The 26,579-nt window shown below is 36.8% G+C and overlaps 1 long non-coding RNA gene across 1 annotated transcript; it reads left to right on the top strand.

Moving 5' to 3' along the window:
- The first annotated feature begins 8,664 nt into the window (after nt 1-8,664).
- LOC113098219 (uncharacterized) lies at nt 8,665-11,710 on the top strand. The gene is made up of 2 exons (XR_003288967.1): nt 8,665-8,786; nt 9,945-11,710. It is a non-coding gene; the product is annotated as an uncharacterized LOC113098219 (long non-coding RNA).
- The last annotated feature ends 14,869 nt before the right edge of the window (nt 11,711-26,579 follow it).

The raw sequence follows: 26,579 nt of genomic DNA, 5'->3' as shown, positions 1-26,579 counted from the left end.
GAAATGAGCTAACACAAAGAGGGGGGGAAATACAACAGAAACCTCACACTCATTCTGGGACCAGTTCTGCTATCGCATTTACTTCAAAAAGTCACTATACAATGTTTACAATTATGTTTAAAGCAAAGAGAAACTGATATAAAAATGAGCTAGAACAGTACAGGCCTGTTATATTATGTACAGGAGCTGCTGCTACCAAAAACAATGACAATGGGATCCCTTTGAAGTCAATATGGTACTTAAAAACCAAAGTATTAGACAATGTGAAACTCAGAATCTACATGAATAATAGAACTGGTGATAGCACCTTTCTTATACAGTATACTAAATTATATTTGAGGTGTAGAACATGGGGCATCATTTTAGAGCTAAGGTTTAAAAAACTAATGGAAATATGTACCTCCATTTGAGTGGACGCCAGCAGACAAAGCTGTTCCACATTTTTATATACATATTTTTTTTTTCAAAGCATCCAAATTAAGAGGAACAAATAATGATTAGAAATCAATCATAAAGATAAGATCTTTATAGATGCACCTACAGAGTTTTTCATATAGTGTGGGATGGGTTCTGAGTCAAATGCAATATTACATAACCATTAACATAAGGGAAAAATGGTATGAAACATTGGGCATATGACAGGGACCAAAGAATCAGTGGTCTGTGATGTACATGACACACACTACAACTGTAAAATATATATATTTGAGGAATTCTATCTATATTTGGGCCAAGAGGTTACAACGATGTTATAATTGTGAAAAAGACATTTGCAATACACATCATGAGCTCGTACAAGTCATTATGAACTTTCATGATTGTGACTAATATGTCACGGCCACAGAGACACGAGAGTACAAGCTAACGCTCACTAAGATCAAAGGTTAGAGAGATATTTAGCGAGTTTCTTCTTTGTAGCAAATTTGTTGCAAGTGGGTGAAAATAATGCAGCTGGACCTTGAAAGGGCTGATGAGCGTTTTACAAAATATAACGCTGTTAATAAAAAGTAACAACGAGCTCTTAATAAAATGACTTATAATAATATCAAATACAATCTCTAGCCTTGGGGAAATTTTTTTATACTAGTGAAGGCAAAATTCAAATTCAAATCAGGGATTCAAAGGTGCTAAAGAGATTGTGTGGAATGTTATTTTTTTTTCTTTTGAGAAATCAACTCTAATTATTGAATACCTTATTATCTAATGTCTGTAAATTTTCTAATTAAATATGAGATGGTGCCAAACTCTGTTCCGCTTGTAAAAATAAAACGAAACACACTACTATTTTAAATTGAGCGGCTGTCTGAGAATGTGCATTCATTTAGGTAATGTTGGCATGCTTTTGTCATTACCCGTCGCACTTTAACTCACATCAGCCAACGTCTTGAGTGGATCCTATCAAAGAAACACAAGCCATGGATAATGCTGTAACCTTTAGTCCTAACCTAAAGACAAACTCAATGTAAAGTGGTTTAAGTGGGTCATTGTCATAAAGTCCAGCTCATTCACAATAGACCAGTGAGGGATCACCTCATGACCACAATTACACAGTGACATGAAATTATAAATACACTCATGCACACACACACAGGGGGGAAAAAATACATTTTTAATCCTCACACGACAAGCTACAAATGTGGCAATAAAATATCTGTGCGAAATGTGTAAGTTATATTTTTTTTATTATTATTATTAATATTTATTTGTTTGTCTAAGACGTGAATGAAGAGACTGGGTGGATTCATACAGGCTCAGTATTCAGTTGTGAAAGAATAGTTGTTGTTGTTGTGGCTGGACAAGCAGTAACTGAGGCATGTCTCCATGACAATATCTGTTTTATACATTCCTGATAATCTTTTTCTAGCTGAATGGAAGCCGCATTACACTGTTAAAATATTACTATCACTTTATATTAGAAGATTATGTTCGACTGTCATTTCTAGGTTCATTTTTTATAAATTAACGTTTTGAGTGAATGTGTGTGTGTACAGTGTGTTGAATACATGAGCAGCCAACTTTACTTAGTAACTATTAACTGGTTTTACAATAAATCCACTGCAACAACATATTATAATGTTATATAGTTTTGACACAGTAATCATAATTATATAATTATGTGCAGATACTAACAGATATAAGGAATTCTAATGATTTCTGCCCACTATTTTTATTTAATACACACACACACACATATATGTTTGTGCTAGGTGATCGAGCCCTTATACTACAGTGTAATGACTAAGCCTACATTAAAACATTCATATATTAACACTGCTTTACATAAAAAAATGATAGCTAACTGCTTAAATGATCAATGTTTCTTTTTAAAACTTTTCAGAACTATTAATTATTTTCAATAATTAATGTAAATTGCAATACATTGCAACGAGTGAAGAAAAATCCACTCGAAAGACAATGTTGTCCTTCTGACACAATGTAGAGATAACCAAAAAATGTCAACTCGGACTCTGATTAAAGTCACAAATGGCCTCAAAAATAGTTACAGAGTGCTTGGACAACTTTCACTATATTCTTACACTTTTGACTAAAGTGTCTATAGCTGTTTGGTTTAAAAAAACAGCTTCAGAAAGCAATCTGTGGAACAATAATGCCAATAGTGTTTTTTGGTAAAGGCCTGTGTGATTTCAAAAATGCATTCAAAACAATTATCTCTTGTATACTTTATGTTATATTTGTTAATAATGACTTGTTTGCCTATGCCATAACTGTATCAAGATTGATCAATATCATAAAGCATGCAGGAAAAAAGTCAAGAGCATAATTTTGGCTCATTTGAATCTCCAGGTGCGGCACGCCCTCCATGAGACACCCAATACACACACAGACCGAATGTGAGGAGAGGAACACACACCTCAGCAATTTTGCAACTGACATAGGCTTTTTCTCAACAGGCCTGCATTTTCAATTCCACCCCCACAGTAGTTCAAGGCTTACTTTTCCATCCAGTTGAGTACAAAAACCGCACCAAAAGTTACTTATTGTTTCAAAAATGGAAACATGGCCTCTGACACTCATCAGAGAAGCTGAAAAAAAATTTAAGTGGTTCTACTGGAAACTAATAATAAAGGTAACAAGTAATTGACTTAAAAATACAGATATGTATTGAAGGACAGGACAGAATAAAGACTGGTCTTTATTTTGAGAATAATATAAGGAAAACTCGTGCTTAAATTCACAGAATTGCATTATAAGGTGAAACTGCCCTGCTTACAACCATAATGCTGAACTCCAATTTACACCCCCCCCAAAAAAAAAATCTAAAAAGCAAGAATGATCTCCCTTTCTCCTGCAGACCAGATGCGTCTTATGCCCTCCCTGCTCTAGATGCAGAAAAACTACTCCATTTTACTATTTTTCCAACTTACAAATACACTTGATGTCTTTTTTTCATATCCAAGTAGTTAGTAGCATAAGTCAGCACAAGACTCTACCTCATCTTGTACATTTTTAACAAGCCACATAAACACCACAGTTGTCCATTCAATCTAGTTATTATATTGTGACGTCTCAATCAAGAGCTTCACATTATAACGGCGTCAGGTCACAATAATAATAATAAATAAATAAATAAATAACTTTTTTTAAATCAGCATAGGCTTCCGTGCTTGGACTTATAAAATGGCGCAAAGTATATAACGTTACCCTAAAAAACAACACGTTTCAAGACAGTTTCACGACGATGTGGTCTTCTAAAAAATATATATATATAAATAACAAAGTCACCTTTTTATGTCACGCTCGATGAATAAACAGTTTGAAAGATCTTACCGGTTAAAAAGGCTGATGTGTCCTCTCTAATCTAGGTTCAGAGTGTGATTCGTCACAGACTCGGACTGAACTGCGTGTATCTGCGCAGCAGCTCGTCCGTTACTCCCGCTCAAAAAGCGACGTCAAAAAACACCAAAATAACACAATCTTCTCCACCGCCGAGCTGAATCCCAATCCTAAGACCCTCTGCTATTTTCCAGAATTTTTCTATATTTTTCCCATCATCGAGCGTTATTTTTATATATTATTTTTTAAAAATCGCAGGTTTTCCACATAGTACGCAGCTGAGCGATAGCCCCCTTTTCTCCTTCGACTTCACAATCGGCTCGTATTGGTCACTTCTGTGCTCGTCGACACTAGATCGCAGGCGATTTTACTCTCTAAACGCGGTCCGCTCGTGCCGTTTGTCCCGCATTCAAACAATAAGTGTTATTTTTTTTAGACGAAGCGTCGCGCGCGCTGTCCCTCTGTGCGCGCGCTCAGTGTTGATGTTATCACCGCTCACTCGAAAATGGCGCCTAAAGTGACTCTCCTCATTCAAATCTGTAAGAGCCGCCCCCAGCTCGCGTGTGCATGCCGGGAACATGGACTTGGAGAGCGGTTTTGAAGGTGGGAGATAGATAGATTTTACTGTAAGGGACATTTTATTATCATCACCGTCAAAGCAAAGCAAAACATTATTTTATTATGTGAAACTGCACTTTTAAAGACGTGCATAGAGGGGAAGAATCCTGTGCATCAGCCTATTGAGGAGAAGCACCCAAATCGAGACAGATAAGTACATAAGAAGCCTCGAAAAATAAAAAGTAGCCCTTGGCTATCTGATGCTTGTCATTTAAGCTATTTCATCGAGTACTTCCCTGCCAGCTCCCTATAGAGAAACTTATGTAAGGTGTTCCTCTGTATACGCCCTATGCAAACTGATAGTTCAGTCTCAGTGGTGTTGTTAAATATCCATTCTGCTCAGAAAGAGAGGGAGATATGACCTGGTTTTTCCTCGGCAACTGCTTTGTGACACACTTGAAAGCCCGAATCTGAATGCTGCCCACTTATCCACACACATATACTCTGTAGTAGAAGATACCAGCACAAGAGTTACCCCATTTCTTGTAGTTTGGGTGATTTATTACTAACTAACATTCACATGCAGCAGTATCAAGGCTCTAATAAGATGACTGAATATACATTACACCTATGGCACCTTGCTGCTAATAGCTAGATGTGTACTACTGATAATGTTAGCTACATGTTTTATCTGAAGTTTCACAAAAGCTTGTTTAATGATCTGAATATATTAATAATCCACATTTTACAGAGATGTCCAAATCTACCTTATCGTGGACCTCAACTGTGTTATTGCTAGATTGCATATAAATATTACTGGGCTGTGTAATAGCTATATTAAAAGATGTTACGCTAATACAGCATGAATTACAGTCAAATACATGAAGTATTCATATATGAATAGCCAAATGCACAATTTTAAAGTTCCTTAAACTGTAAGATACATAGAGCTTTTTCACTTGGAAAACATACCAGCAATAAATACAGCCATATATTTAAAGCACTTTTTTATACAGCAAGCTAAATCATTACTGACTAATTTCACATTTCTGTCATAGGTTGTGTATCACCTCATAATGCAAGTGTGACAAACAAGAGGTTGCTACAGAACTTTAACACACACTCCATTCATAGCTTGAATTGCTGAATCAAACTTTCTGCCTTCATATTTCACCCTAAACAACTCCTGAAATAGACATACTGCAGGGCTGCAAATTACATTCAATACACTCAATGAAATAATACAGAATGTTTATTTGATTAACTTGTTATTTGAGTTTCCTGTTGGTGTGAGAAGCATATATCTGTCTTCTCTTTAAACAGATGTGTGGTTCTGTTTTGCAATTTGCAATTTGATGGAGTCGAAGAGGACACCAGAGTAAAAAAAAAAAAAAAAAGGCTGAAAATTTGCTGAGTCAGCAAACAAGGTTGAGGCAGACTACAATGGCTGGATCACTGATAGTAGAAATTTTGTGTTTTATTGTATCCAGTATCTGATTATTCTGACTCTTGCATTACATTAAAACCCCTGACCCACTGGCTTACTCATACATATGTAATATTTCTGATAAATTTGAAAGAAGAAGTCAAGCTACAAAATGCAGAAAAAAATACAGAAAGGAAAACAAGCCTTTCCGTTTATTCAAATTCATGATTCTAACATTTAAGGAACTTGCTGTGTTCTAATGAGGACAAATACATTTGCTGTGCACACAGTGCACTCTGTGCACACTCCACTTTTCAAACCTTTTTTTTTTTTTTTTGGTCAGGGTGTGAAAATAGGGGCAGTTGTAAGGGGTGAACTTGAGTGTGTGTGTTTATGAAAAGGTTTTGTTCTCTCATTGAAGGGTCTCGGACCCCCACCCCACCCCACCCCAGAGCTGTCTGAAGCAGCTGCACCCCTGTGATCTCTTTAGTATGAGGGAGGGGATGGGAGCATGTGAGGGGACAGCCCCCACTTTTACAGAGGCCAGAGCACACTTAAGTAACAACATCCATCAAAAGCCAATAGATGCCTGCAAGTCAAGTCTGAGAATACAACAGCAACCTTTGACCCCTGTTAAGTGGGCCGGCCTAACAAGGCACAGCCACTGACTCATGCTGGTTTGTTTGGTTTAACTTCATTTATTAGTGACCCAAAGCGGGAGAGATCTTTAAGTGAATGGTCTCTGATCTCATGGCTTTACAATACAAAAAAATACAAAAAACTTTCTAATTAAACGTTTTATAGAATATAGAAACCACTCAAAATATGAACACAAAACAGGTTAAAATAGGTCAGTTTTTTTCCAGTAAGATCTGACATCACCTCACAGAACCTGTTAGTAAAGCAAACAAGTAATTTCACGCAAACACACTTTATCTGAAATTTCTCTTCTGGCTTTATAGCCATTACATTTTGCACCAATCATAATAGATAAATGAATTCTATTTATATATACCATACAATGGGTTGAAATGGCAATACAATTTCAGAAAACTTAACAACGTTTATTAATTATGACCTACGAATGATATTCATTCAAAGATTATATGTAGGAATTTCATGTGATAGTGAACTGTCTTGACTTTGTAGCAAGTCATTACATGGTATTTCATCAACCCTGTCTAATTTATGGCATACCACTATCTATCATTATGGGATTTTATGAAAAGCACCAGCCAAAAAACAACACGTTTTGACAGATAATGCAAAGTCCAATACAAACGCCCTCTTTGGATAGCTAAAGTCATAATATACGAGTTTATTACTTATTTTAAGCTGGCTTGGGTCATGGTAACGTTTGAATGGGGTGAGCTTGGTCCACACAATACATCCACGCCGTTATAACAAGCCATTTACAAGCACCCCGAAACATTTTCATTCGTCCAGCACAGCAACCGTTCAAAATGTTTAGCATTACTCTGCTTGTGGCAGTGAAAAAAGGGAGGCGACTGTGTAGCGACGGACAGATACAAAGGCAACAGAAAGAGCAGCCGCTTCAGCGGTACGAACTCAAATCTAACCGGAAGTCCCGCCCCCCAGCAGCTTTAACTTCGATGATGTAACCCCTGTCCAAATTTAGAATGTTGTTGATGCCTCAGAAGTTTCTGCTCTGGCTGAGAGCGCTGTCGATCATTCTACGTCACGACTATCCTGTTATTATTGTAAACACTCTACCCGTTCTTTTACTGTCGTCCTCCACCTCACGAAATTCTCCCCCGGTCCTTTGTTCGCAAAGTATCGGATCGGCATTGACAGCAATAGCGCAGGCACCGCTTGGTCGCGGAAATAAAACGCGCCTGTTCATACTCAGCAGTGAAAATGAGCAACATGTGAGAATATATTGGTTTTGAGAGACACGACATATCCTTGTATAATTTTGGAGCGGCGGAATGGAAGCGTAATGCATCTTTAGTGTAGATGAACATAATAAAACCCGGCACTTCTCTGCTTGGCATTCACTACAGCTTTTTTGTGCTCGATGATGGATACGCGCTCGAGCCGCTCTATTCAACCTTTACAATTGCACGAAATGAATTAATCGTGGGAAGTGTCATTGACGTTTGGCGACTTCTAGGCTACTTCAATTTCCCCCGCGCGAGCTAGAGCGCATCCATCGCCTTTTGTCGAAACACAAATAAACATGCATTCAAAAACTAGCCCCTTTCTTTACAGACCTAATGATAACTATGTGACTGTGGCTGTTTACCACCTCCGTTGAAACACAGCCTATGTGAATTTCAGATAAGCGCGATAATGCATCGTAAACAACACGGCAACTTTCGTCCCCAAACATTTAAATCGCACAGCCAATACTGGAAACGCGCTGTAATGGCAACTAAACAACAAAGCTTCGCTCCGTCACATTTCCTCTTGTGAAGCAGGGGAGCGCGAGCGGAGCTGGAGAGACTGGATATGGGAAAGAAAAGGCTGGTTTATGATACTTACTGGAATAACCTGGAAAGTGCAAATCCGTTTTACGTGTACGTCGAGCAAACGAAGCGCTGGGAAAGATATTCCGGGAGAATGCCGGACCTATCAGTATGTCACTAAAGCCCTTCTCTATCTCTATTATTGCAATTACGCCAAGCTTCAAGGAAGTTGTCCTTTTGTTCCAGCATTTATACATTGCGTCAATGTTGCGAAAAGAGGAGGCGGAGCGGTGGCACTTGGAGTAGCCTACGAGAGAGAGAGAGAGAGAGAGACAGAGAGAGAGAAGAAGCACACGACCTTATGTACACAAAACCCAGACCCTCCACCCTATAACAAAATCGACGGGATCAGATGAGATCACGTGTCCCCCCTCACTGTACAGCTCAAGCCATACGGGGCAGGTTGTGCGCTCGCTCGTGTATGCAGCGCGAGGAGCCAGGCAAGTCTTCCTCCACGCGCTGCAATGACAAGCTCGAGCAGCTCACACAGTGACAGCGAGAACGGATATCTTTCTCAAGTGCGTCTCTGTGTATATGCATATATGTGTTTGTATGGATATTTTTGCAGTATATTTATTCATGTTTCGTCAACGTAAGTAATTTTTGTCGTGCCTATAGAGATTTTTGAATGTTTAATCAGGACTGTCATTGCACGCTGGCGATCCAGTTGTAAACCACAAAGTTCAGGCTGAACGCCTGTATCCACAAAGATATTAAAAGAGTTTTCTTTTATATAAGTATATCCAACATGCATGAATGCATACAGTAGCTATAGTTTGCAGTGAACTGTATACTTTATCTAGTGATGTATGTGTGTCCTCCTGAATCAACCGGACCATTGCTCCAGTTACAACAGAGTTGCATCACGGAGTTTTGCTTGTCGCTTTCCTGCTTCGCTCCACGGCTAATAAAGAGTCCGGTAGATACTCAATTAGATAACCAATTGTGATATGAAATTAAGCTTAACAAAGTCAGCCGCTTGGTTCAATTGAGATATTAGCTATTTGAAATCCGTAGCCTACTTAAAAGTGTTGGCTCATATTGAACACAGACACATTTCCGCATGACAGTTTAATTATCAAGAGCTGTTGATATTCAAACAAAGCCTTTTACTGATGAGACAAATTGATTTTACCAAAATAATTTAGTCAGATTTTTGTAAAACTATTTTAAAGGTGATTAAAAAATATCTACCATCAGCCTTGACAGTGCACTGGGGCCTGTTGAGTTTACTGGAGATGACCTTGGCCCAAATTTGACCCATCAGGTCTTTAGATGATGTTAAAACTTAAACTAAGTAAGCATATAAACATTTGTGCACAGTGCTACCGAAAAAAATCGGAAAATACCATTATAAATTGAACTGCGAGTGAACTTTTTTAACCCAGAGGTCAAATTTTTAGGTAGCCTATCCTTCATGTTAATAAACCTACAGTTAGAAATGTGTAAAATGAAGTTCGGGTAACATTTTATACTGCAATGTTTATGTTCGAAACATGTTAGCCTATTTAGATAATAGTAATAACAAAGTTTTTACGCTGCGAGGTAGCCTAATTTTTTTTATTTTTTTATAGTGAGCATGTTGGTCATGTGAAATGTCCTGTTAACGTTTTCACACTGCAGAGCAAAATTAAATGTCTGCCATTTAATAAAGACTGTTCTTTGATCAATTACAGGATTCTGCTCTTGTGAAACAGGCCCACAGACGAACTTTTCTCCACACGGACCCAAAAGATCATCTGTGAACACCCGCGGAACAAACGTGCTCCTTTATAGGCTTATGCAGATCATCTGTGGTGGTTTATGACAATGTGTTTTTTTTTGGTAAAGACTTAAAAAGAATAAATTACTCGCGATCTCTCTTTGTATTAGCCTATGAAATGTAACTGACGAGAACTAAAGGATCTCTATATATTTGCATTTGCCTCACAACTGGTTCGAGGATCCCAGGAATCGTCATGTGTTCTAATAGAACAGCAGGGTATTTAAATTGCACTGCAGCAGGTTAAAGAAATAGAAAACTAAATATGATTTACGATCATCTAGTAGAATGTTTAAAAGTAGGCTTTCATTTAAGTATATTCTTCCAGATGTTTATAAGTAACCTGTAATTTCAAAAGTTTAACATAGGTTTAACATATGAACTAATAGCCTATGTGGTAATTTTTCTCCATGTTTTGAAATGAATAACAATGCTGAATATGTGTTTCTAAGGAAGTAAACTGACAACCACGACACAGAACGGATTACCTAAATGCGCATTAATGCAAAAATCAATTCTTTAAAAAGGACAACTATCGATGTAGGCTCCACAGATTCAGAAGTGCTCCAAAAGACACCAAAATGTTAATGTAAATTTCATTCAAAGAACTGGACAGTCATCTAGCCTAAGAAACCCGCAGTTCCGTGTGAACAATTCCAACATTAGCCTAATCTCTGTGAAGAAGAGCATTTTTCTTGCAATAATTGAACGAATAGATCTATATTCGTTTGATAAAGGACATTGTGACTTCTGTATTTCTATAAAACAGCAACATTTCTTTGATACACAAGGACCAGTTTTAACCACTAGGCTAGCCTTTCAGAGGATTAAAACAATAGCATGTTTTTAAGAGAATGTTTTTCTTCTAACAAAATGATTGGCTTTTTTTTTTTTTTTTGGAATCTGTTTAAAAATTAATAAGACTATGTTCACTATAAGTTATAATTTGACGTAGGCGATTAATAAGAAATGAATTGTAGCCGCTATAATAAACAGTCTGTCAACTTTATCAGTGTTACAGGGAATTGTATTAAAGATAACGCCATTAATATATATAGCTATATATACACACACACTACTTCGTTGTGCCTGTCTCTTATTTGACGCGGATTCATGAAGAAAATGTTAGCCACGTTTAAGCGAAGTAAACGTGTAGTAAAGTTGTGGATGTGTGATCTGAGCGCAATCTAAAGATATAAAGCTTGTTTGTATGCGTGTTCGTGGGATATTCGCCCAACTTTATCTCCTCGGCGATTCAGAGAGACTCAGCATAACCGCAATTATTATAAAACAGTGTCAATACTCCTGGATAATGAGATATACTTCCCGCTCTCTCTGTGTTATGTGAAATCCGTGTGATATTCTACGCGGTTTTACGTTGTTATATTCGTTATGAACACGGAAATTACTTAAAGCAGAGGTATCCAGAATCATTTACATTCAGAGTCAAATATAAAATAACAAATAATTTCTGGCATTCCCGGACCAGCGTGATTATATGTTTTGCAGCATTAAAAATATCCCCAAATCGATTTATAGTTGATTTATGGGAAGGGCATTAAAACTTATACAGACGTGACTTGAAATGAAAAAGCAGAGATGAAACAAAAGGTTAATAGCTTTCTTTTTAACCGCTTGTTAAAATGCAAGACAATAAAATGACAAAAAGCTTGAAACACTGACTGTTTTGTGTCCAGAGTGTTTTATTAGCTTTGTGATGCGCATGACTGAACGATTAAAAAACTTTAAGATGCAAATCTTAATCCAGGTTTATTAATTCAGTGTGGATCGTTTATCCAAAGTGACTTCTGCTTTGAAGCTTGATGGATGGAACTGTGATTGCTGCACTAGACCTTATCTGTGTTCAGGTCATTTTTCATCCTAGTAAACTTCAAACTATAATTAAAGCACAGGCTTGACATACCTTTTCAATGTGATGATCTAATCCAGAAAGTTTTGCACCACTCTCTCTCTCTTCAGTGTCTCACACCTGTCACAGAAGAAGTGAGGCTGTCCCTCACCCACAGATTGTCTATCTATCCTCATATCCATCCCTCATGCTCCCTGTTTCTCCTCTCTGGGTTCATCCTGGGTGTGCCTGTGTTCATGAAAGTCTGGGCAAACTGATCTAGGATCAGATTCCTCCTCACTTTACAATGATAGCGACCCAAGCCTATTTATAAAGAGTTGCTGGCCTCTTCGATTACATACCCCTCTGCCTCTTCTCACAGTTCCCCTCTGTATCCAGGCTCCCTCGACTGCCCTGTGAAACCAAACAAGAAAATGGCCACAGAGGGGAATTCAGAAGGGTGTGTGTGTATGTGTTTGTACTAAATACTATGCCCAAAAATATATTCTGAGTCAATTGGCAGAAATACTGCTGACTTTTATTTTTAGACATAAATATATGATAAATAACAAAGAAAAAAGTGGAAAATTTCAATGCTGATTAACTCTGACTGACTGCTGTAGTTAATAACCTGCTTGTCCTTAATTGATTTTAATTCTTGCTTTATCTAGTTTCCTGGCTTCTGTTCGGCAGGCGGGTCACGAGAGCTGTCAGTGGGTCTTGTGTATTTCTGTCTGTAGGAGATGATAGGCCCATGAAGATATTAATGAGTTTTTGAAATGCCATTTTCGGAGTATTTTAACAAGTATAACCACTGCAATTCCAAATCATCCTGCCGTTTTCTCGGCCTGAAGTAAATCAGACATTAATGGTGAGAGAATTCAATTAATAATAATTAATAAACTTTAAAATGTTACTAGGGTAACTTTGAAATGATCAGACCTTATAATAAATAGTCAAAAAAAATAAAAATATCTAATTAATTTTTTTTACAGTGTAGTACATACAAAAAAAAAAGATATAAAGAGGCGGAGAGTCAGAAATGCTCTTCCATCTATAGCGTCTGTATCAACAAGTGTTTGTGGAGAAAGATTGTGTGTTATCTAATGTCTGCTTACAAATGATGCAAACAAAATTTGTAACAATAACAAGGTACATATAATCAGAAAAGTCGACTGTGAGAGATTGGTTATTTAATAAATGTGATGTCAGAGGTAAGTCCATCCAGGAACAACAGGTCCTGTGTCCAGTGCCCTGTTTCTGGAGGATGGAAACAGTTGTGAATCGTGTCTACTGACCTGACCAAGTTAAAACCAAACTCACAGCAGTCCTGTTTAAATCATACAGACACACATGCTGTCTGTAACCTCCCTGCCCAGCTGCTGTCTGACTGCATGACAAAGCTTCCAGAGAGTGAATACCAGAGACTTATACTCCTCATATATTGCTTGCCCCTCCTCCTTTGATCCACTCGTCCATCGGATCCACAGACTGTCATGCACATGCTGTGCGAGTGTATGTGTGCACGTGTCCATGTGCATGTACCAGAGTTTATCTGCAGGTATGTTTGTTTGTAGCGCAGAGGCTTGTGTGTGCGTGTCTGGTACGGATCAGGGCATGCTTTGCTGGCATCCCAGTCATTTGCACTTGCTGGTTAAGCTTGCCAACCACACCACGCTTCACCCTGTGAACATGTTTTCAACCCCGACATGATGGCACTCACTAGCTGCAGACACGCCACTGGCAGAGCCACTGAACTGGACAGAAGTGCATAGGTGGCGGTAAAAAATGAAATATGAATTATGAATGAATTCAGAGACTCTTTGTACATGCCAGCTCTAACTAAGCTTGTGCTTGGAATAGCACATGTGTACGTGTAATATATGATTATATGAATTATGAAACAGAAATGGCCACTTAGCAGCAGGGTTATAATCGTTAACTTTAAACTAAAATCCATGACTTGAAATAAAGTAAACATTAACTGAAATTAAATAGAATATAAAAACGGTTTAGAAATTTTATTGCAGCTAATGCCAAGACAAAAAGTAAAAAATATACTATACCAGCTCAAAAAAATAAGGTTCTGTCAATTATTTACTCACAGTCGTGTTGTTCCAAAACCCATGATGACAAAAGGTTAAATCTGTTTAATCACTACACACATAATCATTTTTGTTTAATTGTGCCTTTTTTTAACTCATATCTTGAATTTGAGGAACATTTATTCAGTTTGTTTGCTTTTTTCCCCAAGCCACAGTTAATTTCCAACCCTGATCTGAAATCATATGACAGCTGTAAAGAACATACTGAAATGTATCTGCTATCTAACTCAGACATGAAATATGGTGCCAATGAAACCAATGAAATGTAATAATTTCGTACAGCATACAGGTTGGAACAATGTGAAGGTGAGTAAATAATCACAAATCTTTAATTTTTTTAAGCATTCCTTTAAGATTTCACCTTTTTTCCCTTTCAGTATTAAATTTTTTTGTTACATACAACATCTATTTGTATGATTTTATGCAATAGTATAAGCATATGTCTTTAGTCTTGCACATTTTGTGTATGCATGCCTCAAGGGGAGAGAGAATATTAGTGTGCAAGCATGTGTTTTTGTTCTTGCTCATGTATATGAGCTCACATATTTATGACTGTGTTCCTGTGTGTTTGTGTAAGACCGTGTGAGCACACATGCTTTCAAAGAGAGGTGGATGTGTGAGTTTGTGAGAGAGGATCACACTACCAGATGGCCACAGGGTGAGATGATGATGCTTCCATAAGGTCACTGGTGCCGTTCTGTTAGAGCAGTCATTCAGTTCAGACTGAATCACCCTCCACCAGCCTGCAACACACTCTAGTACACAACAAAAGAGAGAGAGATAATTATAGTGGCAGACTTTAGAGTATGTCTGTTTGCTGTTACAGCAAAACAACCACTGTATAGGAATAAGGTCAAAGGTCACATATTCTATAACCTGTGTCTTTACTATAGAGCTCTGTGTGTTAGTTATGACAACAGTACAACTGCAGTTTCCCGAACAACGACATAACTCACTGATTAGCCACTGTAGTATGATGCATTGTTGTGGAAACTAAATCCCTTCATTTATCAACAAGTGCACTCTTCAAAAATGGTGCTTATTGAGGACGCGCTAAAATGTAGCAATTAAAATGTATTTATATTTCAATTGAATTGAAGATGTATATTGTACTGCAGGTTAGTTTGCTAATTGTGCCCAAAAGCATTAATTTATTTAAAGGGTTAGTTCACCCAAACATTTAAATAAACCCGTGCTTTACTCACCCTTGAAGAATCCTAGGTGCATTTGACTTTTTTCTTTCAGACGAATCCAATCTGAGTTATATTAAAAATTTTCCTGGCCCCTCCAAGCCTTTCAATGGGGGTAAGCTAGTGTCGGCTGTCAACAGTTCAGAAGATGTGAAATAAAGTGCATGCATCTGTAATAAAACATCTCTCACACAGCTCCGGGGGGATGAGTAAAAGCTTCCCTCTTCTAACAAATCCATGCATTTTTGTAAGAAAATATTCCATATTTCATGCGGTTTCAAACCTTTCTTTTGTGGAACATAAAAGAAGGTATTTTCAAATAGAATACCCTTTAAAGGGCCTTTTGGTATTTTGAAGACTTGGTTCAACAAAGCTGTTTTGGTTACGAATGACTTTCATTATATGAACAAACAATGCTGAGATGTTTCAAATTATCTTCTTTTATGTGCCATATAGTTTCTGTTAGGCTGTTGTAGCCTAAATGTTTATGTTATATATATAAAGCTACAAATTGTAATGTCTATGCTCGATACTTTCTCATTTAACACAAAAATATCTTTAAGTAAACTTTTGTGGGTATTTTCACAGTCAAATTTATTTTGTGATTAATTGCGATTAATAAATCAAATAGATGTAATTAATTAGATTAAAATAATCAAATTAATATATATAGATAATATATAAAATATACAAAATATTCACACTGCACAGTAAAAACAGCAACACACAAGAAACAAAAATCGTGATTTATTTAAGAGTACAAGAGTCCAAACAACATCTGACCCCACTGAAATTCATTGTATGGAAAATAAAACACTTTTCATACATGTCACACATGTTTGAAATGACACAAGGGTGACTAAATGATGGCATACTTTGCATTTCTTGGTCAACTTTCCCTATCAGTTTTAAGAAGGTGTGTTATAAAATACACCTTACGGTTAAATTTATCTTGATGACAAATTTCTACATGTGCCTTTCTTTAAGACTTGGCCTGCAATTCCTGTTGCTGCATGCAACAGCTGAGAACAGCAGCATAAAAACAGTCAGCAGAGAGTGTCAGAGATAGAGCTGTGCTTTTCATACCCACTGTGAGACCAGCGTTAATTAGGATCTCCTGATCAGGAAGGACAGTCAGATGCAGGTTCAGGCTAATCGAGGGTCAGCATTTGTGGATCCAGAACCACAGGACTGATGCTAACAGCAGCCCACAGCACAGCCATGTGGAGGACAGTGGGTAAAATCAGTGAGACCACCTCTGACAAATACAAAGCTGACTCTAGAATCTATCCATCTATCTAGTAACTTTGTCATGTCAAAATGGGTAGGGCAATAATATTGTTGATGTCTTGTGACTGAACTATTGAGATCTCATTCACTTTCACTGAACATGCCTATCTAACCTATATTTTTTATTATTTATATTTTTTTTACAGAAGCATAGATGAGTGCAGATTATTTTTCTTGGTGCATATGCCATAAATGCTATTGAATCAGTTGTACTGAACCCAGAATATTCCTTTAATGAAACCAATGTAAACTTTCTCTTTTTTTCTCAAGGCTTTGTCAATGCTCTGTCAAACCAGTATGATCCTGAGGAATTTTTCCAGTTTCGCTTAATGGTCTCATTGTGTGACCATGACTCGGTTTGTATAAAGTCCACAACCGCTTTGTGCTGTCAGTCATAGGTGTAGAGGAGTGAGGGTGAGCTTGCATGTGTTTGTGGAGAATGAGACTTGTGCACGGGGAGGAGGCCAAGCATGGATCCATGATGGACCAGAACCAACATTAGGGATTAAAGTGGAAGAAGAGAGAGAAACACAGAGAGAGAGAGAGAGAGAGGTGTGGATGATCCGCTGAGTCGGAGAGTAGGAGGGGGCGATCGCGCCCTCTAGCTCTCTCCAGCCTGCAGCCTGAAGGCTCTGCTTTGTGTTTGGTGGACACAGGCGTAAATGTCCCTTTGTACTCACCCAGCACTTCAGATACACACTCTTCTGCTGGTCACACGCACACCCTGTTGCCTTTCCTCCCACATGCATCTAACACATCAAAACATGAGGAGAGAGCAGACAGCGTGAACTGGCAGATATGCTAAATCAAGGGACTGCTGCTGGTTCAAATCCCGATCGAAAGCACACATAGAGATAAGCTGTGGTTGCTGCAGAAATAAATGAGTCAGTAGCAAGCTTATGAGTGAAAAACTACAGAAGCAGAAGAACTGACAGTTGAACTATTGCAAGAGGTACATGAATGACTCTTGTAACGTACCTGACTGTAAATTACATTTCAGCGATCAAAGAAATGCATCGACATGTGGTTTCACTGTAAACCGTGACATGGACTGTGCACTGTGTACGTGTATTTTTGAAAAAGCTCTTCATCCAAATGTACTGCACCCATGAGTCACAATCAATAATGACTCACACACACACACACACACACACACACACAATTGAGATGCTTTCCTATTCTTTTCTGTTTCTAAGAAAGTTCCAATGCAAGATTTTCCACAAACTTTTTTGACAAAACATCAGTGGAAGTACATTATAGGTGATATTATGCTACATTAATTCATCCAAACTGATGTGAAAATATGAAATATTTAGCAGGAGCTTTTTTTGCCCTTGCATGTACCACACATATCATATTTTCTGACTCACCATCAGGAATGATTCACACCAAGTTCAAATGTGAACTAATAATACACTAAATAACTAAAGCATAAAAATAATAATAATAAGTATTATTATTATTATTATTATTATGCATAATTATATTTTAGCTAATTGTAATACGTAAGAATATATTATATTAAATTATCATTAATATACATATACTAAAGACACATTCAGACTAAATTCATCTTTATGTTAGTATTTAATTTTTTTATATGTAATATTAAAATTCTAAAATATAAAGTATTTTTACCTGCTCTGTATTTTTTATTTATTTATTTTTTGATGTGTAATGTAGTCATGTCTGCATTTATCGTATAGGTTCTCTATTTTGTATGCATAGGCACATCTGTGTTTTGGTCTTATGTAATCCTGTCTCATAAGCGTCTCATTACTGCTGTTTCTGATTGCAGCATTTGACTTATATGATGTTTCAGAGCAGTTAACAAGAGCTTTATTGATGAGCTCTGTGTTTGGGTCTGTTGCCCCTCATGTGATCTTATTCAGCTCTTGGCTTTAATTTAACACATTGAGCACATTCTCTCGTTCTCTCTATCATTATATGTGCAGAAAGCAGCCGGACATTTCGAAACAAAATTACAGGTTTCTGAGAGTTTGTACCATAGCGCAGCCAGGCCAGGTCCCCTTCCTTTTACGAGGAACATTTAGCATTTCAAGCAAAAGGCCCATAATGGCATGCAGAACTTATCCTTGTCCAATCAAAAGGTCAAAAGTGATGCATTCTTGATTTTCTGCAACCCCAAACAGAGATGGCTGGCCTGAAGTTAGATGACACAATCACATAAAAGCACCACAAACAGGCTTGGGACTCTATTGCTATAGAGACCATCGTCATAGCAGGTCTCTGTGGAAGTGCCCTTGGTGATCTGGTTCTGCAAGTGCATTCTGAGGAACAGGTTTGAAAGCATGATCCCTGTGCTGATTTTGAAACATGTTACCCATTATCTCAAATTTATGAGCGATTGATCATGGAAAAGAAAACAAACATGGTACACAGAAAACTAGACATGAGAAATGCCCTCTGCAAGGTCAGGTTTGTTGACATGTCTTTGAAGGCTGGGTTTTTGTAAGAAAAAGACCGTTGCTGGTAGCTGAAATCGCTTACGGCATCTTTAAATTGAATAATGTATCAACAGCATACACCTCATTAAACCCACAATCCTACAAACAGAAGCTTTGGTTGTAAATTCTAAAAGTAACTCATTATTCTATATCAATATTTTCGTGGTAAGCAACTCATTCAACTATATTTTAGGCTGTGCTCTGAAAATGTCATAATTATAATAAATTTCTAAACCTGGAGCAAACGGTGTTTTCATGTAAGAATTTCAATTAGAAGACACAATGCCCCTCTTACTTGTATGTTCAGTTTCCATTAAAGGGGTAATGAACTATTTCCTTGAACTTTTAAGGTCATTGTAAAAACACCCTGTAACTTTCCAAATGCAGATCTTTCTCATTAGTCTAAAAACAGCTTATTTGAAACCAGTATCCCAAAACAACAACAACAGCTTGTGGAATGTGCCGCTTTATGATGCAATAGTATGGATAAGCACCGCCTCTGCAGGAGATGATCAACGTCTGCTTCTACATCGCTGCCTGTTTATCCCCGCCCACCGATTCATGCACATAGTGTAAATAATGAGAGATGCAAACAAGGACTATGTAAAAACCAAATAATAAAGATGGGTCAGAAAACAACAAGACACTGTGAAGTAGAAAATAAACAGTGTTTGAATTGCCTTCCTTGTGATCCCAACGTTAGGAAAGAGTGGATGAACTTTATTTTTAATCAAGTTCCAGACCACATCAGGAAGAACTTTGTTCACTTCATTTCATCGCAGATTCTTTTACAAACAAGGCACAACTTGATGCAGGATTTTCAGAAAGACTGAAACTAAAAGACAATGCTGTGCCCAAAATATTGTATTCGACAGTAATATCTGAACACACAAGTGTAAGAGTAACTATTTTTATTATGTGGTCACTATTGCTTTGTCTGTTATTATAGATCATTTGATATGTATTGAGTTATTTATGTATTTTTGACCTAAACCAGAGCAGTGTCCATCTACGAGGAATGTATGTTGTCAAAGTTATCCAATAGTGGGTGCTTACTTCCGAGTCTACAATCTGCCGTTCTAACAGAGCGTTCTGATGAGGAGTCAAAAACAGAACAGAAAATAGCTTATTAGTTCAAAATTATGATTTTTTTATTAATGCAAAAATGTTATAAGTGGACCTCAGAGAACAGTATACAATAATAAAAAAGGCAGTTCATGACCCATTTAATGTGCACAATCAACAGAAAAAAAATTGATAATACTATATGTACTTTTTTCTGTAAATTTAGCAAGTAACCTTGCCTTTTTTATTTTAACATCTTCATGAGCTCTTGTCTTTCATGCAACTGTACGCTAAGCGTGAGCACCGATGTTCTGTATCCCCACATTACAAACTAGAAAAACAATGATAAAAATAAAGCTATTGGTAATCAAGCAGACAAAAGAGCACAAAATGAGCACACATGAATCAACACAATCAATAAACATGAAAACCCACTGAATTGCATATGTATATGACATACAAAAAATACTGACTATATTCATTGATCTATATGTCTGCATGCACACATGCAGAGTCAGAGGTATCTCTATTGTTTTGTTTGCCACAACAAATATGCACATTTGCTAAGGCAGAATTAACTCTTTCTCATATTTAGGGTATGAATAAAAACCTAGGTAACTCGTACTCGCCTTAAACCATTTGTCAGACGCATTTCTAAGCAACCAGACGTTCAATTTTTGTCTGAAACAGTCCTGTAGACTTGGACTTGTCTGGACACATGCGACCACCCCGATACACTTGAACCGAATGCCCTCGCAGCCACTCAGAACGCTTTAGTCATGGTGACGGCTTTTGTACCGACAAGCTTCACACATATTGCCTTCCGAAAATTGAGGCATGAAACATACATTTCATTAACAAAGAAAGTCCATGTGCAAGAACTTGAGTGCTTCACAAACTGCTGAGCGCTAAACCACATGTTGCATATAAAAGCCAGGAGTAAATGAACGGAGTGTCTGTGTGTGTAGACGGAGGGGAACCAGGGTTAGGGCACAACTTGCCATGTTTGTATCGATCGTGCTGCAGCCAGAATGTATCTACAAGCAGAAACCCTGAAGCTCTACAAGAGACGGACGGACAGAGAGACAGAGAGACAGAGAGACAGAGAGACAGAGACGAAGTGTTGGAGGGAGGGGGCTGCTGTTCGTGGTGGGGGATTGTGGGAACAAAAGGCTCCTAGAGTTTTACTCCTGCTCCTTCTGAAAGAGTGTGTAAATAGGGAGAAAGAGATTGAGGACGAGAGAGCAAGAGAAAGAGAAAGAGAGAGAGACTGCTAGCTCGCCTGGCTCTGCTCCAGAGGATGATGTCATGCTGTATGACTTCACCATGCAGTGTCATCACTGCACCCCCCTCCCACTCCCTCCTTCATTGCATCCCTTTCTCTTTCTCTCTCCACACACCCTAACAGAGAAGGTGCTGCTTCACTCATAAAGAGAGAGAACGAGAGGAAGAGAGAAAGTGGGATGGAAGAAACAGACAAAGACGACAACAATGGAAGCAAAACTAGTGCTCCCCAGTGCAAAAGTCGCTGCCACGGTGTTAAGCGTGTTGTGGATGTTTCCAGAGCATTGCTATGAGGTCACAAATGTGTTTTGAGTGTTTTCTAATATGTTGGTAAGCGTTTGCTAATGTTATGGGTGGACTGCCATGTTCCCAGATACCACTACTGTCTGTCTCTCAGTCCGTCTGTTCTTTATTGCACCTGTTTTCATCTATATATTGAAAGTCAGTGGAGTTCAAAACAAAAACAGACTCTATAGACTGATATTGTATGAACATAAAGAAGATTTTTTTTTCAAAACATCTTTAGAAAAACATAAGGCAGAGAAAAACACAAAAGAAAATATTTTTCAAAATAACCTAAAACTGTTTTTGGCTATACAATTAAAGTCAGTTGGGGTCCAAAACAACATTGCAGTCTATCAACCTTTGTTGTATGGACATTAAAAAAAAAAACAATACAAACAACCAAACAAAAATGGTTTTAAAAATATATTTGGAACAACATAAGGGTGAGTAAATGACAACATCTCATTTTCAAATCTCATCTGTTTTATCTATATAATGAAAGTCAGTGAGGTCCAAAACAATAAAAATAATAAAAAACAATACTAAAAAAACAATCTTAAAAATAAAAGGGAAAAAAAACATCTTTAGGAAAACAACAGATTGAGTGAAACACAAAATAAGATTTTTGAAGTCTGTATTTATTTATATAATGTAAGTCAGTGGGGTCCATAAGCACATTAGACTTGCTAGACTTGCATTTTATGAACATTTATAAACTAACAGACATTTTTAAAATATATTTTTTAATGTCTTTGTTCTTGAATGTTTCTGTTTATATTATGGAAGTCAGAGGGGTCCAAAACAACACTGGACTCTCCCTTTTTTATGGTCATGAAAAAGGAAACTTTTATATATTCATATATATTATTTCTTTGAATAGAATCTTGAAATATTGATTATTTTTGTGTGTGTGAACTGTGTCTTTAAGGACTTTAAAATAGCTCTAACCCTAGGTTTCAGACACAATTAGGTATCAAGCACCATTAATGATAAGATATAAGGCCAGTATGGCAGGTAAATTAAAGAGGACAGGAAAGTGGGAAGACACTGAGAGGCACTGGACATTAGGAGAAAGAGAGAGAGCGAGAAGGATACATAGATATTGAGATAGTGATGGGGAGGGGGTGGGTTAGTTTAATTACATTTCTCAGTGCCACTCTTCTGCCATACGGACCAACAGTCAACACACACACACACACACACAAACACACACAGCAAGACAGGGAGGCGTGGTACAGTCTCTCGCTAACCATTTCCTCAGTTCAGCACAAAGAGATAGCAAACACACTCAAACACACTCAAGAAACATGACATAATGTAGACATTGAAGTATGTCGGTCATGACAATGAAAAACCTTGGAACATGCAATGATACAGAACAATTTAGTTTCAAATTTAATGGAGATTATTATCATTCTCATTACTGTAATTGCTGTCATTGCCATCACCATGAGATTTGATAAAATATCCTAGATGCATTTATTTGTTTTGTTTGTTTATTAAACAGTTCATGAAAATTGGAAACAAATACAATACACACACACACACACAAAAAAAGCCTCACACCCATATCATTCTAATCCTGTATGATGTAATTTTATTATGTATATAATTTGTTTAAGAAAATATTTTGAAGATTGTTGTTAACCAAACCATTTCTCAAAATATATATATATATATATATATATATATATATATATTATATATTCCCCAGAGGAATATATTTTGGATGAATGAAACATTTTCTCTAGTTTTCTGAAATGAAACCAAATGGACCAAAAAAAAAAAAAAAACCAAAATAAACAAACAATAAAAGCAGTACATACATTACAGCTTCGAGTTAGAAATAGTAAAAATTTATGCTAAAAAAATCTTGTTGGCACGTTTTATACATATTTAACATTTGCTCAGTTTTCCACACAAATTTATCATATGGCTTTAAAAGACTTTAAAAATGCTAGAATCACATTATTTGTTATTTTATTAATTTATTTTGGGATCTTCTGTCTCTATTCACTTGCACTGTACACTGAACCAAAATTATTCATTGAATTGACTATTTTATTTAAGGTATGAGTTTGCAATCAATTTATTTAAGCTACATTTAAATAAACACATTTTGTTGAATAATTTTCAACATATATATTTTTTAATTTAGCTAAAATAAATTATTTGCAACTACCTTAAAAAGTGTGTAGGAAAGAGTAGTGCATCATTCTGCTTAATGCTTGTGTGTGTGTGTGTGTGTGTGTGTTAAGGAAGCAAAACAGTCAACTATAGGAGTAAATCATAACAGAATTGTCCTTTTTAACTTCCCTCAAATCACCAAACTGGGTATCAAGCAATAAAAACTAGAGTTTGACACTGTGTGACACTGAAGACACTGTGGACAACAGCTGATCCATGACGGAGATTGAAGGAGTTTGAGATCAGTCTTGTGGCTCCTCTTCACGTGTATAAGGTGAAGATTCAAATAAACACAGCTGATCCTAGATCAGCACAGAAGGCATGCTTGACCTGGTCCATTGGGATGGCACTAACTCTCTCCAGATTGGGCGAAGCAGGGGAGCAGGAGGTTTTGGACTGAAGGGGGGAATAGGGAAAAAGAGAGGGAGACACACACAGAGAGAGAGAGAGAGAGAGAGAGAGAGATACAGTGAGCGGAAGAAAGCGAGATGCATTGCTGCCAGGACTCCTGATTCTACAGCATCTGTCACCCTGAGTCAAAAGAACCAATGTAAAATCTGTTATCAAAAATGAATGTAAATGAAAGCAAAGCTGCTCTGAAAATGTACATGCTATCTATGTATATATATATATATATTATATATATATATATATATATATATATATATATATATATATATATATATATATATATATATATATATATATATATATATATATATATATATGTATATAATAATTATTGATTTTAATTTATTTGATTATTTTGTTTAGTTTTCATCTTACACACATAAATCCAAGCACAAGACTTTGTTGTTTCAAAGGATGGAAACCAACTTGTAACTTGGGCTTCCACTTCCACACCAAATATTCACATCTAAATACCAGGTTGGTCATTTGAAACGTCATGAAAGTTTCCACTATCCACTAACTCTCGAAAAGCATGTCGTCTGAAAACCATGAAAACCATGCTAGACTTTCCTAAACAGTATCTGACCTTCTCTCGCAGTCTCCACAACTCCTGCACATGGTTCAAATGAACGACTCCACACGCCTGTTAGTGATTAGATTGGGCCAACGTGTAAAACCTCACTATCTAAAAAGCTCTAATCGCACGGACCATTAACAGCGTGCTAATTACACAGAATTCCTGCAGGGAGGAGGAGAGGGGGAGAGAGGCAAGGAAAACGGAGTGAGGAGGAGAACGTAATCCAGACCGCTTTGAAGTTCAGTAACTAAAGCAGCTAGTAAACTAAAGCATTTATCATTAATATGTGGTGCTCCGAAAACATTTAAGCTCTTCAAGGTATAAATGACTCTGACCACAGAGTTACGGTCAAGGCTTTGAAGAGTTCAGGGAACTTCTGCTGGAATGCTTTGGTCTCGCCTGTGGCTGGAAATGCCCAAATGAGACGTCTGTGGAAATATAATAAAGGATGGACTATAGATTTTTTTTTTCTTTTTTAACTATAATTTCTTTGGAAAATCCCCCTTTTCATTCTCAGGTTTGTCATAGTAGCTCACAAATAGTTAATTCAGACAGACACAAATATAAGCTTAAGTTTAGCTAGCTAACTAAACAGACATACAGTTTACTGTACTGTTTATTACAGAAGATTTTATTATTATTATTTAAAGGAATTAATACTACTATTTAGCAATCATGCCTTAAATTGATCAAAAGTAATAGTGAAGACATTTATAATGTTAAAATATAAATACACTTCGAACAAATGCTGTTTATATGATGCTTTTGTGCTTTCTATTTGTCAAAAAAATTACATTTTAAATAGAAAACAATTATTAAGTGACAGCGAAGACACTGATAATGTAAAACGATAATAAAAAAAATTATATAAAAATTCAGATTTAAATTTCAAACAAATGCTGTTCTTTTGAGCTTTCTAATCATCAAAGAATCCAGAATTAGTGTATCACCGATTCCCCCCCCAAAAAAAAAAAAAAAAAAAAGAATACAAATAAATTGTAGGATCATGTCACACTAGAGACTACAAAATCAGCTTTGCCATCATAGAAATAAAATACATTTTTAAATATAAGTGAAATAGTGAAAAAATAAATATTTCACAATATTAGTGTTTTTACTGTATTTTTGTTCAATTAAAGCAGCCATGGTGAACACAGAAGAATCCCTTCAAAAAACATCTACAATTCCTACCAAACCCAAACTTTTAAGCACTAGTGTCTATTGTTTTTAAATGGAACTAATTATAATTATAAAATAATGATATACTCATATTTAATTACACACAATTATAAATTAAACACATGTGATTATACTTATTACATGCATACTTTACATACATACATCACAAAAACATCTCTTAATGAGATCTTTATAAAGTGCTACTCCATACAAAAGCTCTAATAGGAAAATGTTTGCACTTCTTAACAAGGAACGATAAGAAAGAAAGTGAGGCAGATGGAAGCAGGGATAGCGCTCACACAGGCCTCTCATTCCCTAAAAAGATACAGTATTTTCTCTCAGTGTCTGAACAAAGGCAGTCATTCTTCGCTATGCTAAAATCTTTGTGACAGTGTTCCCCAACAGAACTCATCTCGTTTGCAAGTGGCTATAGTTGGAGGCCTGAGTTTGACCTCTGACCTCTCCATTCATTGTGAGGCCAGCGAACCTTGTGTCAATCAAGCACAAAGCGTTTTCTTGTCACTCTGTCCCACAATAGTTCTTAAAGGGAGGCCCGTGTCTGTCAGATGAACTGGATTGATTAATTTGTCTGCTGAACAGAGCTTGACTTCAACAGCTTTTAGTCTCATTGATGCAGTTAATGCATATCGTGTACGTTT

This window comes from Carassius auratus, unplaced genomic scaffold, assembly GCF_003368295.1.
Source record: "Carassius auratus strain Wakin unplaced genomic scaffold, ASM336829v1 scaf_tig00216437, whole genome shotgun sequence".
NCBI classification, from domain to species: domain Eukaryota; kingdom Metazoa; phylum Chordata; class Actinopteri; order Cypriniformes; family Cyprinidae; genus Carassius; species Carassius auratus.
This window is presented reverse-complemented; position numbering and strand designations above follow the sequence as displayed.